Source organism: Triticum dicoccoides, chromosome 2B (genome assembly GCF_002162155.2).
Source record: "Triticum dicoccoides isolate Atlit2015 ecotype Zavitan chromosome 2B, WEW_v2.0, whole genome shotgun sequence".
In the NCBI taxonomy this organism is placed as follows: Eukaryota; Viridiplantae; Streptophyta; class Magnoliopsida; order Poales; family Poaceae; genus Triticum; species Triticum dicoccoides.
The window spans coordinates 259,868,351-259,876,881 of NC_041383.1; positions in this window are offsets into that span (position 1 = coordinate 259,868,351).

Below are 8,531 nucleotides of genomic sequence, written 5' to 3' on the forward strand. Positions count from 1 at the left end.
AAGTTACCATGAAGGGATTGACAATCCCTTTATCGCGTTGGTTGCGAGGTTCTTGTTTGTTTGTGTAGGTACGAGGGACGTTTGTGGAGCCTCCTACTGGATTGATACCTTGGTTCTCAAAAACTGAGGGGAATACTTACGCTACTTTGCTGCATCACCCATTCCTCTTCAAGGGAAAACCAACGTAGTGCTCAAGAGGTAGCAAGAAGGATTTCTGGCGCCGTTGCCGGGGAGGTCTTCGCTAAAGTCAAGACATACCAAGTACCCATCACAAACTCATCTCCCTTGCATTACATTATTTGCCATTTGCCTCTCCTTTTCCTCTCCCCCACTTCATCCTTGCCGTTTTATTCGCCCTCTCTTTCCCGTTCGCCTCTTTTCCGTTTGCTTCTTGTGTGCCTGTTTACCCTTATGGCTTTTCCTAAGAACGCTGATCTTCATCTTAGAAGGTTGGAAGAGATTGAATTAAACATTAGAAGCTTTATGACTTTACAATTTGAGCATAATAATTTCATTAGAAACGAGCTTAAAGAACAAAAAAGCTTTATGGAGTACATGAATAAAGAGCTTGATGATATGTCTAAGGAATTTTATGTTTTGAATTCCCAAATTGCTCGTCTTGAAAAATTTATAGCCCAAATTGCTGATAAGCAAGCCACCTTAGTTAATAAGATGGCTGCCAAACCAGAAGGGTTAGGAGAAAATAATGATGAAGATCTAAAATTTATTGATGTGTCCCCTGTTAAATCTTTGTTTTGCAATATGAATCTTGATAATGATGGGACTGGAGATGAGTCAAATTTAGTTAAAAGGCGTCCCAATGATTTGGAGTTTTTAGATCTTGATGCTAAATTTGGTAAAAGTGAGATTGGAGAGGTCAAAACTTTACATAGCATTGAACCCACTATTTTGGATTTCAAGGAATTTAATTATGATAATTGTTGTTTAATAGATTGTATATCCTTGTTGCAATCCGTGTTGAATTGTCCTCATGCTTATAGTCAAAATAAAGCTTTTACCAAGCATATCCTTGATGCTTTGATGCAATCTTATGAGGAAAAACTTGAATTAGAATTTCCATCCCTAGAAAACTTTATGATGAGTGGGAACCTACTATTAAAATTAAAATTAAAGATCATGAATTCTATGCTTTGTGTGATTTGGGTGCTAGTGTTTCCACGATTCCAAAATTTTTATGTGATGTGCTAGGTTTCCGTGAATTTAATGATTGCTCTTTAAACTTGCACCTTGCAGATTCCACTATTAAGAAATCTATGGGAAGGATTAATGATGTTCTTACTATTGCAAATAGGAATTATGTCCCCGTAGATTTCATCGTTCTTGATATAGATTGCAATCTTTCATGTCCTATTATGCTTGGTAGACCTTTCCTTAGAATGATTTGGTGCAATTATTGATATGAAGGAAGGAAATATTAGATTCCAATTTCCATTAAGGAAAGGCATGGAACACTTTCCTATAAAGAAAATCAAATTACCTTATGAATCTATTATGCGAGCCACTTATGAGTTGAATACCAAAGATCGTAGTACTTAGATCTACTCTCGCTTTTATGCCTAGCTAGGGGTGTTAAACGATAGCGCTTGTTGGGAGGCAACCCAATTTTATTTTTGTTCCTTGCTTTTTTGCTTCTGTTTAGTAATAAATAAATAATCTAGCTTCTGTTTAGATGTGGTTTTCTGTTTTAATTAATGTTTGTGCCAAGTAGAACCTATAGGATAACCTACAGTGATAGTTAATTTGATTCTGCTGAAAAACAGAAACTTTTGCACGCACGAGAATAATTTTAATAAATCACAGGAACGTGATTTTTAGATTATTCATTTTTGCAGTAGATCAATAGACAAATTTCCCAGAACTTCCTTTTTTAGGATTTTTAGAGTTCCAAAGGTATTCGAAAGTTACAGATTACTACAGACTGTTCCGTTTTTGATAGATTCTGTTTTTCGTGTGTTGTTTGCTTATTTTGATGCATCTATGGCTAGTATCAGGGGGTATGAACCATAGAGAAGCTGGAATATAGTAGGTTTATCACCAATATAAATAAAGAATGAGTTCATTACAGTACCTTAAGTGGTGGTTTTTCTTTCTTGCACTAATGGAGCTTATGAGATTTCCTGTTGAGTTTTGTGCTGTGAAATTTTCAAGTTTTGGGTAAAGATTTGATGGACTATGGAATAAGGAGTGGAAAGAGCCTAAGCTTGGGGATGCCCATGGCACACAAGGATAATCCAAGGACAACCAAAAGCCTAAGCTTGGGGATGCCCCAGAAGGCACCCCCTCTTTCGTCTTCGTCTATCGGTAGCTTTACTTCAAGCTATATTTTTATTCACCACATGATATGTGTTTTGCTTGGAGTGTCTTGTATGATATGAGTCTTTGCTCTTTAGTTTACAACAATCATCCTTGCTGTACACACCTTTTGTGAGAGACAGAACATGATTCGAAATTTATTAGAATACTCTATGTGCTTCACTTATATCTTTTGAGCTAGACAATTGTTGCTCTAGTACTTCACTTATATCTTTTTAGAGCACGGTGGTGGCTTTATTTTGTAGAAATTAGTGATCTATCATGCTTCACTTATATTATTTTGAGAGTCTTTTAGAACAGCATGGTATTTGCTATGGTTATAAAATTGGTCCTGGAATGATGGGCATCCAAGTTGGGTATAATAAAAACTATCATAGAAAGTGCATTAAACACTATGATTAATTTGATACTTGATGATTGTTTTGAGATATAAAGGTGGTAATGTTAGAGTCATGCTAGTGGGGAAATTATAAAATTGAGAAATACTTGTGTTAAAGTTGGCAAGTCATGTAGCATGCACGTATGGTAAAAGTTGTGTAACAAATTTGTTGCATGGGGTGCTCTGTTGATTGCCTTCCTTATGTGTGGAGGTCGGGATCGCGTGATGATTAACTCCTACCAACCCTTCCCCTAGGAGCATGCGTAGTACTACATTGCTTCGAGGGCTAATAAAATTTTGCAATAAGTATATGACTTCTTTATGACTAATGTGAGTCCATGGATTATACGCACTCTCACCCTTCCACCATTGCTAGCCTCTCTTATGTCGTGCAACTTTCACCGGTATTATACACCCACCATTTACCTTCCTCAAAACAGCCACCATACCTACCTATTATGGCATTTCCTTAGCCATTCCGAGATATATTGCCATGCAACTTTCCACCGTTCCGTTTACTATGACACGCTCCATCATTGTCATATTGCTCTTGCATGATCATGTAGCTGACATCGTATTTGTGGCAAGGCCACCTTCATAATTCTTTCATACATGTCACTCTTGATTCATTGCATATCCCGGTACACCGCCAGAGGCATTCACATAGAGTCATATTTTGTTCCAAGTATTGAGTTGTAATTCTTGAGTTGTAAATCAATAAAAGTGTGATGACCTTCATTATTAGAGCATTGTCCCAAGTGAAGAAAGGATGATGAAGACTATGATTCCCCCACAAGTCAGGATAAGACTTCGGACTTTATTAAAAATAAAAGAGGCCAAAGAAGCCCAAATAAAAAAAGGCCAAAGAAGCCCACCAAATAAAAAATGAGAGAAAAGAGAGAAGGGACAATGTTACTATCCTTCTTCCACACTTGTGGTTCAAAGTAGTACCATGATCTTCATGATAGAGAGTCTCCTAAGCTATCACTTTCATATACTAGTGAGAATTTTTCATTATAGAACTTGGCTTGTATATTCCAATGATGGGCTTCCTCAAAATGCCCTAGGTCTTCGTGAGCAAGCAAGTTGGATGCACACCCACTTAGTTTCTTTTGTTGAGCTTTCATATATTTAAAGCTCTAGTGCATCCATTGCATGGAGATCCCTACTCACTCACATTGATATCTATTAATGGGCATCCATAGCTCGTTGATACGCCTAGTTGATGTGAGACTATCTTCTCCCTTTTTGTCTTCTTCACAACCACCATCTCATTCCACATATAGTGCTATATCCATGGCTTGCGCTCATGTATTGCGCGAGAGTTGAAAAAGCTGAAGCGCGTTAAAAAGTATGAACCGATTGCTTGGCTGAAACCGGGGTTGTGCAAGATGGGAGTATTTTGTGTGATGAAAATGAAGCATAGCCTAACTATATGATTTTGTATGGATAAGATTTCTTTGGCTATGCTATTTTGATAAGACATGATTACTTTGTTAGTATGCTTGAAGTATTACTATTTTTATGTTATATGAACTTTTATCTTGAATCATTTGGATCTGAACATTTATGCCACAATAAAGAAAATTACATTGAGAAATATGCTAGGTAGCATTCCACATCAAAAATTCTATTTTTATCATTTACCTACTCGAGGACGAGCAGGAATTAAGCTTGGGGATGCTTGATACGTCTCCAACGTATCTATAATTTTTGATTGTTCCATGCTATTATATTACTTGTTTTGGATGTTTATGGGCTTTACTCTACCCTTCTATATCATTTTTGGACTAACCTACGAACCGGAGGCCCAACCCAAATTGAAGTTTTTTTTGCCTATTTCAGTGTTTCGAAGAAAAGGAATATCAAATGGAGTCCAAACGGAATGAAACCTTCAGGAGCAATCTTTTTGGAACAAACGCAATCCAGGAGACTTGGAGTGGACGTCAAGAAGCAGCCGAGGTGTCCACGAGGCAGGAGGGCACGCCCTAGGGGGGTGGGCTCCCTCCCACCCTCGTGGGCCCCTCGTGGCTCCCCTGACCTACCTCCTTCGCCTATATATATCTACGTACCCCGAAAACATCCAGGAGCACCACGAAAACCTATTTAAACCACCGCAACCTTCTGTATCCGCCTTCGTTTCTAGATTCGCCGGCGCTCCGCCGAAGGGGGAATCGACCACGGAGGGCTCCTACATAGACCTTCGGGTCCATAGTTATTAGCTAGATGGATTCTTTTCTCTCTTTGAATCTCAATACAATGTTCTCCTCGATCTTCTTGGATATCTATTCGATGTAACTCTTTTTGTGGTGTCTTTGTCGAGATCCAATGAATTGTGGGTTTATGATCAAGTTTATCTATGAGAAATATTTGAATCTCCTCTAAATTCTTTTATGTATGACTGGTTACCTTTGCAAGTCTCTTCGAATTATCAATCGGTTTGGCCTACTAGATTGATCTTTCTTGCAATGAAAAAAGTGCTTAGCTTTGGGTTCAATCCTGCGATGTCCTTTCCCAGTGATAGTAGGGGCAACAAGGCACGTATTGTATTGTTGCCATCGAGCATACAAAGATGGGGTTTATATCATATTGTTTGAGTTTATCCCTCTACATCATGTCATCTTGCTTAATGCGTTACTCTATTCTTGTGAACTTAATACTCTAGATGCATGCTGGATAGCGGGTGATGTGTGGAGTAATAGTAGTAGATGCAGGCAGGAGTCGGTCTACTTGTCACGGACGTGATGCCTATATACATGATCATGCCTAGATATTCTGATAACTATGCACTTTTCTATCAATTGCTTGACAGTAATTTGTTCACCCATCGTAATACTTATGCTATCTTGAGATAAGCCACTTGTGAAACCTATGGCCCCCGGGTCTATCGTTTATCATATAAGTTTTTGATCTACTTTATTTTGCAATCTTTACTTTCCAATCTATATCATAAAAATACCAAAAATATTTATCTATCTTACTATCTCTATCAGATCTCACTTTCGCAAGTTACCGTGAAGGGATTGACAACCCCTTTATCGCATTGGTTGTGAGGTTCTTGTTTGTTTGTGTAGGTACGAGGGACGTGTGTGGAGCCTCCTACTAGAATGATACCTTGGTTCTCAAAAACTGAGGGAAATACTTATGCTACTTTGCTGCATCACCCTTTCCTCTTCAAGGGAAAACCAACGCAGTGCTCAAGAGATAGCACCTACCGCCAGGATCTCCGGCGGTAGGAAAAGGAGTTAGATCTTGATTTTTTAAGGGTCAAATTGGGTTAAAATTTGCTGACAGGGTTAAAACATCAAATTTGGCTTTTCATTCGGGGTATCGGCCCTCTCCTAGCGCCGTTGGACACTCCGGCCACGGCGGCCATTGCCTCCCGCCAACTGTCACTCTAGCCGCTAGCAGCCACACTCTCTCCCTCACGGGCCTGTCCTCTAGGTGATCTCACATCTAAGGAATGTTTTCCCTATGTGATCTCCATGGCGCTCTCCGACATCAAGATCGAACCTGGTCTTGCTTTTGAGGCTTTCATATGGAGGCAGTTTGGAGTCCCAGTCAACCATTTTTGTCGGCTGCAATCTCAAGGAGTTCTTTCTTGTCGCTGACATCACTAGATCCAAGCTCCATATCAACAATGAATCGGTCAATCTCATCCTTCAATCCTGCTTTGGGGGTCATGCATCTCGATTTAAGGTTTCTTGCCTTCAAAATTGGTCTTTCAAGTTCAGTGTTTCATCTAGAGATGCGGGTTTTGCAATCATTAGGGGGGGGGGTTGCGCCGATGATTTGTGCAACATTTTTTCCTTTGGGGCAATGGAGGTCCTGTTTTCCAGAAAGAATTTCGTATTTATTAGCAAGAATTTGAACAGGAGTGAACTCTGGTTGATCGTTCTAGGAATGCGAGATCCTATGTTGTGGTTATTCAAACCCCACACATTTTCAATAATTCAGCTCTTGATGCTCAAAACAACTCTTGTCAGCTTTCCGTTTCGGAGCGCCTGGCTCAATCGGTGCTAGAGTTGAATCCTCTCATTACCCCCCCCCGAATAATGTCCCTTTAGGTGGGGCGGGATCACAACGCTTTCAAATCTTTGGGCCCGTCTCTCGGCCTGCAGCCCAAGGAGCCTAATCCCTTTTCTGCATTCATTGTCTGGGGTGGGCCACTCAAGGCCCAAGTGCACAAATAGAATTAGATGCAGGGGCTATAAACGCTTGGGCAATATCCAGAGAAACTGCAGATTTGGCGGCACAGTTTCTGAGGAGTCCTTTTTTGGCCGACGACCCAAATTCCAGGCAGCCAGATTTGCCGACCCCAGCTGCCTGAGAGACCGCTACTTGCCCCGTCCAGTCCAATCAAGCCATTACCGCCCCAGACGCCTTGCATTCTCACTGACCTTCTCCACCATTACAACAACTCCTCTCATTGGCTGGGTCTTCCACCGCTGCTCTGTGCTCGCCGTCTCCCGCAATGGCCAATTTTCCCTTCGACCCTACACCATTCCTCCCCACTGTCTACCATGCGATCAAAGTGGAAGGAAGGCTGACCCGTCATCGAGTCATCCATGGTTCTCTGTCTCCGGCCAACCAGGATCTTGCAATCGCCACCATCATCCCGATGCCACAAGGTGAAGTCGTCTTCCAAAATGTTCATGAGATTCTTCACGAGTTCCTTCAGTCCAAGCGCATTGGAGTTGTCTCCATCTCTAAATGCCCCTTTGGACAAGCATTTGTTCAAGTGAACAGTGTGACAGATAGGGATTTTCTGGTCAATAGGGAGCCACATGCGTATGATGACATTCACATTGTGTTCTAGCATCACAATGAGGGGCTTAACTAGAAGAATTTCAATCTTAATAGAGATGTTTGGTTCATGGTCTTTGGTTTTCCGGCTGATTTAAGAAACTTCCAAGAACTCTGTAATGCTACTGCTGGGTTTGGTTAGTTGCTTGTTTGGGACCATGTCAAATCTAGTGATGCTGCTATTGCTCTGAAAGTCAAGATTGATGCACTAAAGGATGTTCCTGCTAGTTTGGTTGTAACTGGAGTCAAAAGTTTCAGTGGACAATCATGGACCCGCCCAGTTGTAATTTTCCAGGATATTCTTCTTGGCGCCCCCCAGCTGAAGAACACCCAGTTCCCGAGGATGGAAATCCTCATCCCAGGCCTTAGGAGGAATTTCATCATTCTAATCAAAATAACTTTATGGTTGGGCATGTTTCTTTTCACCTGATTCAGCCAGTGGATAATGCAAATGAGCATGCTATTGCCATGCCTCATCAACAACCACCTGTCGATGTGGAGATTGAAGCCGGAGAGTCTCCGGAGTTAAATGACTTGATGGCACCTCTGGATGAGAGTCAGCAACATGAAGGCAGTGGATTAACACTTCTCTAGGTTTGCCAATTCATGATGCTAGTTCAGCAAAATCTCCTAATGGGGGCCCAATTTTCCAAAACCTTGATGAGCTTCTGGCCCCTCTTGTCCTTCCTGCTGAACAACCACTTCCTGCCATGGGTTATGATCTCAATCAGCCCGTTGAACAAGCTCCTCCACATCAAGACATGTGACCTAATCTATTTGGTTTTCCTCTCCTTCTTGTTGTTGAGGAGGAGGCATTCGTGGATGATATTACTCCATCATCTACCATGCTGCAATCAACTGAACTTGTGTTGCAGACAACTCCTACTATGTTGCGAGATCTGACTTCTGTTGCTCCAGAAATTGCTTTACCATCTGCAACTCCTGTGACTGCTGCACATGTGGTCACCTCTGGAACTTTTATCACATGAAATATCTAAAAATTTGGGCCAAG